Here is a 10,141-nt window from a genome sequence, read left to right as displayed (position 1 = left end):
TATTCAAGTATGATATTAGTATAATTCTTTTAAACTAAAAATAAGAAAGTATACTTTCAGTCTACGTTTTATGTACTTCTCAAAAATACACTTTATGTACTTCTCAGAAATATACTTAAAATTGCACTTAAAGAAATTGAAAATCAGAAACAAGTGATAGAAGATTGATTAAGCTTATATATAAAATAACGTGATTAAACTGCATTTAAGTTCAAAACTGCCTAACGTTACTGAATAAAATGTCGACCCAGAAGGGTTAACAACTATGAAGCTTAGGGGGTGTTGATGGACTCGATCTAATCCATCTATGTTTTGATCATCATTCTGAATCTGATCCAGACATAGTCTTTGATAGAAATGTGATTTTCTCAGGTTTTTGCTTCTTTTTAAAACATTTTATGAAACTTACCCATTCAAGTATTGATAAAAAAAAAATATGCAGGAAGCTAGAATAAAATGTTTAATAAAAACCTAACAAAGTAGTATACATAAAGTGCAAAAATAACAAATAAATAGTAATCTATAAATAAGATGTTATGTTCACTTTGAAACTTTTGAAAATTTACTGAGTATACTTCAAAGTGTACTTTCATATACTAAAAAATGTGCTACAAGTACGACTAGTAAACTATCAGTATACCTATAAGTTACTTGTAGTATAGTTGCAATGCAAACAAAGAACTTGTAAACTAGATGTGTAAGTTTACTACTGTTACACTTAAAGTATACTTAAAAGTATACTTTTGTACACTAAGAATTGGGCCAATTTAGTCCCAAGTAGTATTGAAACAGTACACTTACAGGTATACTTATAGTATATTCAATTCAATTCAAATTTATTTGTATAGCGCTTTTCACAATACATATTGTTTCAAAGCAGCTTTACAGAAAGTGCATTTCAGAAATGTACATAGAAAAAATACAGTTAGTTAATCATGTAGTAAATTAGGGCATAACATATTGCCGGCGTTGAGTCGTCTCTTCACAGGCGTCGAGTCGTCTCTTCACAGGCGTTTAGTCATCTCATCGCAGGTGTTGGGGCATCTGAAGTCTCCGTGAGAGGCTGGATACAAACTGGAGCTCACGAACGCTATTTACCTCGGGACTAGCGTCCCGAGATAACAGCAGAAGAGCAGATGGGAGATAATTAGCATAGCTGCTGTTCATAATATTAATGCATTCGATCTGATTCAACAGTGGTATAAAAGGTAAGCATTATGTGAATGCTTGGCTAAAGAGATGCGTCTTTAATCTAGTTTTAAAATGGGACAGCGAGTCTGAGCTTCGAACAATATCAGGAAGGCTATTCCAGAGTTTTGGAGCTAAATGCGAGAACGCCCTCCCGCCTTTAGTGGACTTAGATATCCTAGGAATGACCAGAAGCCTCTAATTTAGTGATCTTAAAGAATGTGATGGATTGTAGGGCGATAGAAGGTCCATTAAATACACAGGAGCTAAACCATTTAGGGCTTTATAGGTCAGTAGTAATACTTTGTAATTGATACAGAACTTAATAGGTAACCAGTGTAGAGTTGATAAAATTGGTGTTATATGATCATATTTTCTTGACCTAGTAAGAACTCTAGCAGCTGCATTTTGCACTAACTGAAGCTTGTTTATTGAGGATGCAAGACAGCCAGCTAATGAAGCATTACAGTAATCTAGTCTCGAGGTCATGAATGCATGAACTAACTTTTCTGCATCAGAAACAGATAGCATGTTACGTAGCTTAGCAATGTTTCTAAGGTGGAAAAAGGCTGTTCTTGTAACATATGAAATATGATTTTCAAAAGACAAGTTGTGGTCTAGTATAACACCCAGGTCTTTTACTGTAGTGGATAAAGTAACAGGACATCCTTCTAAATTAAAGTTGTATTGTACAAGGTTTTGTGGGTAGTTTTTTTGGACCAATAAGTAATACCTCCATTTATCTTTATTTAATAGCAAGAAATTAAACGTCATCCAGCATTTTATATCTTTGAGACACTCTGTCAATTTAGATGAGTTAGTGTTTCCATCTGGTCGGGATGAAATATATAATTGAGTGTCATCAGCATAACAGTGGAAATTAATTCCATGTTTTCTTATAATATTACCAAGTGGCAGCATATATATTGAGAATAGTAGAGGGCCTAACACCGATCCTTGAGGCACTCCATAGTCTACTGACGTTATCTTCGATTTTTCCCCATTTAAACCGACAAAATTATAACGGTCTGATAAGTACGATCTAAACTAGCTTAATGCCTGTCCATGAAGACCAGTGTAGTTTTGTAGTCGATCCAAGAGTATTTTATGATCTATAGCGTCGAACGTAGCGCTAAGATCGAGTAGAACTAGTATTGAGATACAGCCTCGGTCAGAAGCTAAAAGTAAATCATTTAGAATTTTAACTAGCGCAGTTTCTGTGCTATGATGCGGTCTGAATCCTGACTGAAATTTTTCATAGATATCATTTTCTTGCAAGAAAGAGCACAATTGAGCGGACACAACTTTTTCTAGAATTTTAGACATAAATGGAAGATTTGAGATGGGTCTGTAATTTGCTAGGTTATTTGGATCTAATTGCGGTTTCTTAATGAGAGGTTTTATTACTGCCAGTTTGAATATTCTTGGAACATGACCTAAAGATAAAGACGAGTTAATAATATTGAGAAGAGGCTCTTCCACTACAGGTAACACTTCTTTCAGTAGTTTAGTGGGTATTGGATCTAATAAACATGTTGTTGGTTTATATGCAATGATAAGTTTATTTAACTCTTCATGTCCTATAGTTGTAAAGCGGTGTAGTTGTTCTCGAGGGGCCATAATTGAGGCTGAATCATAAGACACCATAAACGATTGTACATTTACAATTGTGTTTCTGATGCTTTCTATTTTATCATTGAAGAAATTCATAAAATCATTTCTACTATACTGTAACGGAATATTTTGCTCTGGTGATGTTTGTTTATTTGTTAGTCTAGCTACGGTGTTAAAGAAAAACCTTGGATTATTTTGGTTATTTTCTATTAGTTTGCGGAGATGCTCAGCCCTGGCTGCTTTTAGAGCCTTTTTATAACTTGACATACTGTCTTTCCACGCAATTCTAAAGACCTCTAAATTAGTTTGTTTCCATTTACGCTCTAAGTTACGAGTTTCTCTCTTGATAACATGCGTAGCACTGTTGTACCATGGTGCTTTAGTTTTCTCTCTAACCTTTTTTAATCTAATTGGTGCAACAATTTTTAGTGTACTAGAGAACATGGTGCTCAAACTGCTAGTCATTTCCTCTAGTTCATCTGTTTGTTTGGGTTCACTGAGCAGCTGAGATAGATCAGGTAAGCTATTTGAGAATCTATCTATAGTGGTTGGAAGGATTGTTCTGCCTGGTCGATAACGTGGCGCAACATGACAAATTTCAGCAGTAAGTATTATGCAAGTTATCATGTAATGATCAGTGACATCATCACTTTGCGGTACAATATCTATATCGGTTGGATTGGTTCCATATGATATATTTAAATCTAGTGTAGGATTTAGGCGATGAGTGGGACCACTGACGTTTTGCTTGACCCCAAAGGAGTTTAATAAATCTGTAAACGCAGCCTCTAACGCATAATTTGTGTTATCTATGTGTATGTTAAAATCTCCAACAATTATTGCTTTATCGACATTGACCAATAGATCTGAGAGAAAGTCTGCAAACTCTTTTAGGAAATCAGCATAGGGCCCTAGAGGTCTATATACAGTAGCCAAGGCTAGAGATAATAGGGATTTCTTTCTTACATCTAAGAGCGTAACATTTAGCACAAGTACTTCAAACGAATTAAACCTGTGACCTGTTTTCTGAGTAACATTTAGAATATCTCTATAGATTGTTGCAACACCGCCGCCACGACTGATCAGACGGGGCTCATGCTTATAACAGTATCCTGGTGGAGTAGAGTCATTTAGACCGAAATAATCATTTGGTTTAAGCCAGGTTTCAGTAAGGCAAAATACATCAAAACTATTATCTGTGACCATTTCATTTACAATAACCGCCTTAGGTGTGAGCGATCTAATGTTTAGAAGACCTAGCTTTAGAAATTGTTTTTGTTCACTGGTATTGATATTTTCTGGTTTAATTACAATCAGATTTTTCCTAGATCCTACAGTTGATTTATTGTTCGGCCTCACTAAAAGAGGAATACACACAGTTTCTATATATTGTTCTTATATCAATTAAGTTGGGACAGCAAAGACTGTGATTTGGTCTTTGTCTTACTAGTCAGATGGTGTGTAACGTCTTGGAGATGTTGTCCGACAGAACAGCCGCTCCGATTCTGCTGGGGTGCAGGCCATCAGCACGGTAGAGCCTAGGTCGCTCCCAGAACAGATTCCAATTATTTACAAAGAGCAGTTTCTGTTCATTACACAATGACAATAACCATTCATTTAGTGCAAATAATCTACTGAACCTTTCCTGTCCTTGTTGGTACGTGGGAAGCGGTCCAGACACGATGATCGTTGCTTCAGGCGATGTGCTGCGCACCGTCTCGATTAGGCTCCTGTAGTCCTTCTTCAGAACCTCCGTCTGCCGCAGCCTGATATCGTTCACTCCCACGTGCAGCACAACAGCTCCAACGTGCTCGTCACCGTTCAGGTTCTCGGGAACATGTGCAGCGACATCTAGAACACGAGCACCAGGAAAGCAGTGAGTGCGCACCTTACCCTTAGCTGAGGTAGCGCGAACATGGCAGACGATGGAACTGCTGATCTGGAGAAGCGGTTCGGGGTGGAGATCTTGAAGACCGGGAGAGGCGGAGAGGTTCTTGGTCTGGTCCTGGCTCGTGTCTTCCGCTGAGGAATCACCCAGGGCCCATGGTGTTATGTCGGTGCCAGAGTGAATGAAGCCAGGGATGATCGCGTCCTGGGTGCTTGCGTCCTGTGCAGAGAAGCACACGGAGTAGACGAGGTCGGAGTCAAAAAGTTACTAACCACTGACTTGTGAGCATCGGCGCGTGATGTTTCAAGCGCTGATCGCCAATCTCGCAGCTCGGCTTGCCTCTCTAGAAGACCACGGATCTGCTTCTCCATGGACTCCAGCTCCAGCAGCACCGAAAGCAGCTCGAATGTGTCCTCACCTGCACTCAGAGGTAACGTTAGACACACATCCGATATATTCGCCATTATAACAGGTGAACAGTAAATTAGTAGTGATACTACCAATATCACTCCTAATTTAGCATTGAAATCCTGGATATAACCCGTATCCTTTCAGTGAAACGGGTGTAAATGAGACGATCAATAGGCGAGAGGCCACTCGTGCAATGCTTGCGGGCTAAAGGCTAGTAGCGGAGATTCGGAAAGTTGGATCTAAGTAGTCAAATCAAAGCAATATGATTTTTTTTTTTTTTATAAGGAGAAATATCGAAGATATGTTTACATGCTATAAAAATAGAAAGTGCTTGTTTATAAATGAGTGGTAATAGTTTACTTACTACATAAAGTATACTTGAAAATAGACTGTATTTGACCTTTACTTAAGTATACTTAATAAAATGAACTTGAAGTATACTTATATTTTTTAAAATCTAATTAAATTGAATGTAAAACTGAAATAAATAAATGGGGCTGAAATAAATCTGAAACCTGAAATCGATATAGCAATTATAGAATCAAATGTTGTGATTTAATTAACCCATTTAAACCCACCAGCAATTATAGTTCCCGCAGTCTATAGTTGTCATTTTCCTTTTTTTAAGCATTTTTTTAGATGTTATCCACGTTTTATTTCTCAATGACATGCAAGCAAACAACCAAATAAAGGATAAAAAACAGACAAACAGGTATTTATTTCCTTCCTGTCACATGAGGCTGTCAACTGGACTAGTAGATGTTGTATATATACCACTGTGGTGGCAAAAAGCATTTTTCTCCATTGCCAACCATTCTGTGCATTTTGATAAGTTTAATATATAAATGCCAATTATCATTATACTGTAGTAAATGGTGCTGTAAAAGGCAATGCATACACTTTTTGGAGTTTATTTTATTGAAACATGAGCCAATGACCAAAGATGACAGCATGCAGGACACCTGCATATTAATTTATAATACAATCATATTCAGTTGTCACTAAACATATCCAAATAATTAATATTTACATATTATAGAGTCAATGAAATTTTGCCAAGATACTAAACATCAGTGACACTAACCTTTGCTTACAAGTTATAAAAAGAAGGCAAGCTGAAAGGTCAAAGCGTATTCACACTGGGTTCATGTGCATCCGTGTCTCTGTCCTGTAGGGCCTCAGCAGGACACGTTTCCCACGGCATTATGTCAGAAATGGTGCGCTAATTAGCCCACTGCATGAAAACAGACAATTAGTATACAAATATTTCACTGCAGAAGAGCCACTTAATGATCATCTGAACAAGCAGCAGTGTTAAGCGAACCTCTGCAGAAGAACAGTAATGTCGCTTCTCACCGCGAGATGTTTAATAAAATTTATCTGCTCATTATCTCAGAAACCTTGATTTTAATCATTCGCTGTATTAGTGCTGATTTCATAGAGCAAAGCAAATTACGACTGAGTGTGATCGTGACCCGATCAACTTACACTAATAAAGCCTGTACTTGGGACCCCAAATTTTCAAGCCTCTCTGATAACAGGCTTTCAACTGAATGAAAAGGACAAGCAAAAACGTAATGCCACAGACCACACGTTTATTTATCAAATAGTAACAAACATATTGAGCTCAACATCAATAACAAAAAAAAAACACGTTACACTTGAAATTTCAACCAGTAGGAATGTTTTGATGAATGTTTTCTTTTGTTTTACTTTTGGTTTATGCAAAAGCAAACATTTATTGGCATGAATGGCCAAAATACTTCACCTATGAGTTTGATAATACAAGCCTTTAATCACTGTGAGTAAATCATCCCAATGGGCTTCGTTTTAGTCGGATCACATGGACCGCCCTCCCCGATGCTGGCCAAAGACACACAAAACAACAATAATATACTAACAAAAAACACACAAAAAAAAAAAAAACAGATCACAAAAAAGGAAGATATAAAACTAACAAAAGGTGGTTTCTTTCTTTGGTGTTATGTCTTTGCACAAAACATTAGACTGCTCAAATTATGAAACAGAAAAAAAGAAAGAAAAAAAATCAAAACACTTCAAACCAAACAACGAAACAAACCCATAGATACAATAATTAATTAAACCCACTTAACACAATACACCTAACAAAGAAAAATAAATCAAAATGTTGTTTCAAAAATGTAAGTTATACACAAAAATAACACACACAAGAAATTCAAGCATGGCATGATAACATAACATCTTCTCTGCTTTGTTCTGGGATGCTTTTCCAGTCGTGTGGAAATTACACATGGTGAAAGTGAAGGTTTAGAAATTCAGATAAGCTGGATGTGTGAACATGTGCATGTGCCGGAGACACAAACAAACGAAGAACACAAAACAATGAAATTGTACAAGCAAACACCAGGTGGCGCCAGAACCAAAGGCCACGATTTTACAGCGCATCCAAGATAAGCGGTGTACAGGCAATAGCGAACTGTAGACGTTCAATGCAATCGCGTGCAAGCAAATATCCCACGTCCCAAAACTGGAACCTGTCACACTCAGAAGAAGGCAAACCAGGTTTGATGGTCACACGGGTGAGCAGTCTGTAGCGCTTGTCTAAGACGAGGTAAATAAACAGGAATGGCGGTATCTAAGGTGAGTAGACTGTAGCGCTTGTCATATTACAAGTCAAAGACGAGACACTGGAAAACTGCTGAGGGATGTTGTTAAATAGAGCTGGAAGATGATCAGTGAAGATTGGTGACAGGTGACGGAATTGGGAAGCGTATGCAGGTGGGGGCCAGGGAGGATGAAGGGAAATTTAGTGCAGACGGTGATTGACAGAACAGATGACAGTGACAGTACTGTGGTACGGGTGGAGAACCTGGAGTCTTCTTCAGGAGGGTCAATGGGAACAAGTTACTCCAGGACGGTACCGACAGTTTGGAAGACCAGGGGGGAGCAAGTTGTGCAGGCGGAGACGACTCTTCCGGCCTCGTGGCCTTTCTGTGGGAGCCCGGTCTGGCCACTAAGGCCGAGGACGTATAGCCCCCCTACAAAATGTTCTTGGGCAGAGTAGGGCTGGGCGATAAATCGATTTTATCGATTAACTCGAATGTGTAGTTTACGCCGATTTTTTTGAATGAAAATCGTTTTTTTCTTTAACAACCGCCGACGCTCCCATCTGGGCTCCCGTAGTTCCGACCGGGCTCAGCGCTTGCCATGATAGAGATACACAAACAACATGGCACATGAGCAAGACCGCGGCAGCAGAAGCACACGCGCCGAAAACATTTACAAGCTGAATCTGCAGGGCTCCCAACTCCCAACACTGTGTTTGCGCTTGTAAATGTGATGTGAAAGAACGCTGACAGATCTCAGTTCAAGCGGAACGTGAACCAAACATTTGTTACTCTTTACTACAAACTTACCGAGATGTAATAAAATCGATCGATCAGTGTTTTTCAACCGCGGAAAGATGTCCATAAAACAGCTGGAGAACAACATATGCCACGTAACGTTATATTTACCTCAGGATGGCTTTTAATGACCCATAGCACGCATGTTAGTTAGACGCATTATAAAATAAAAAACGCATTATATTTAATTTGAGTTAGTTTTAACCTTTAATAATACCAGCTGACAGGGCTCTCTGTATGTTTACAGCATTAGGTGATTTTTTTTTTTTTTGGGAGAACAATTAACACATTAACGTATCTACTTTTAGATAGTAGTACGATAGTTCTTAGGTAGTAGTACGTAGCTACTACGTACCTATTTATCCAAAGGAATTTATATTGAATCAAGATCAGAATCAAATCACAAGAATTGAATTGAAATTGTGAAATTTGTGTTAAGCAATAATAAAAACAGTAGCAAACCAGTAAACTTAATAAAATTATGTTTAGTTACCAAATCATTTGACTATCACAATACACTTATTGTGATGCAAATTTTTTGTTTTTTTTACACAACCCCCCAATCCCAATCCACCCATTTTATTTTATGTTACATTTTCATTGTTTTCAAAGACAGGGCCTGTCCTCTTGTCTTTTTGGCTTGTTGTTTCTGATTGCACTTTAATGGAGATCAAATCCCAGAAGGGAATATTAAAACAAAATAAAGTTAAAACTTGTTTTGAACAATTTCTTTGTCATCTGCAGATTGATTTTAAGTACGTAGAGAAAAAAATCGATTTAAATCGTAAATCGGATTGTTTGTGAAAAAATCGGGGATTTTTTTTTTAGGCAATATCGCCCAGCCCTAGGGCAGAGCTATGGGTTTAGGCTCAGGTACAGGATCAGGTACAGGCTTTGAGGACTCAGGCGGCGTGGTGGCGGCCATCTTAGGCGAGGTTGAGGTTGATAGAGCTGGAAGATGATCAGTGAAGATTGGTGACAGGTGACGGAATTGGGAAGCGTATGCAGGTGGGGGCCAGGGAGGATGAAGGGAAATTTAGTGCAGACGGTGATTGACAGAACAGATGACAGTGACAGTACTGTGGTACGGGTGGAGAACCTGGAGTCTTCTTCAGGAGGGTCAATGGGAACAAGTTACTCCAGGACGGTACCGACAGTTTGGAAGACCAGGGGGGAGCAAGTTGTGCAGGCGGAGACGACTCTTCCGGCCTCGTGGCCTTTCTGTGGGAGCCCGGTCTGGCCACTAAGGCCGAGGACGTATAGCCCCCCTACAAAATGTTCTTGGGCAGAGTAGGGCTGGGCGATAAATCGATTTTATCGATTAACTCGAATGTGTAGTTTACGCCGATTTTTTTGAATGAAAATCGTTTTTTTCTTTAACAACCGCCGACGCTCCCATCTGGGCTCCCGTAGTTCCGACCGGGCTCAGCGCTTGCCATGATAGAGATACACAAACAACATGGCACATGAGCAAGACCGCGGCAGCAGAAGCACACCCGCCGAAAACATTTACAAGCTGAATCTGCAGGGCTCCCAACTCCCAACACTGTGTTGGCGCTTGTAAATGTGATGTGAAAGAACGCTGACAGATCTCAGTTCAAGCGGAACGTGAACCAAACATTTGTTACTCTTTACTACAAACTTACCGAGATGT

The 10,141-nt window shown here is 38.9% G+C and overlaps 1 long non-coding RNA gene across 1 annotated transcript; it reads right to left on the bottom strand.

Moving 5' to 3' along the window:
* Positions 1 to 819: 819 nt before the first annotated feature.
* Positions 820 to 4,450, bottom strand: LOC143737792 (uncharacterized). The gene is made up of 2 exons (XR_013203719.1): positions 4,250 to 4,450; positions 820 to 1,105 (listed from the first exon to the last, which is right to left on the bottom strand). It is a non-coding gene; the product is annotated as an uncharacterized LOC143737792 (long non-coding RNA).
* Positions 4,451 to 10,141: the final 5,691 nt, after the last annotated feature.

Source organism: Siphateles boraxobius, unplaced genomic scaffold (assembly GCF_051911475.1).
Source record: "Siphateles boraxobius isolate OS27281-9 unplaced genomic scaffold, OSU_SipBor_1 130, whole genome shotgun sequence".
In the NCBI taxonomy this organism is placed as follows: Eukaryota; Metazoa; Chordata; class Actinopteri; order Cypriniformes; family Leuciscidae; genus Siphateles; species Siphateles boraxobius.
This window is presented reverse-complemented; position numbering and strand designations above follow the sequence as displayed.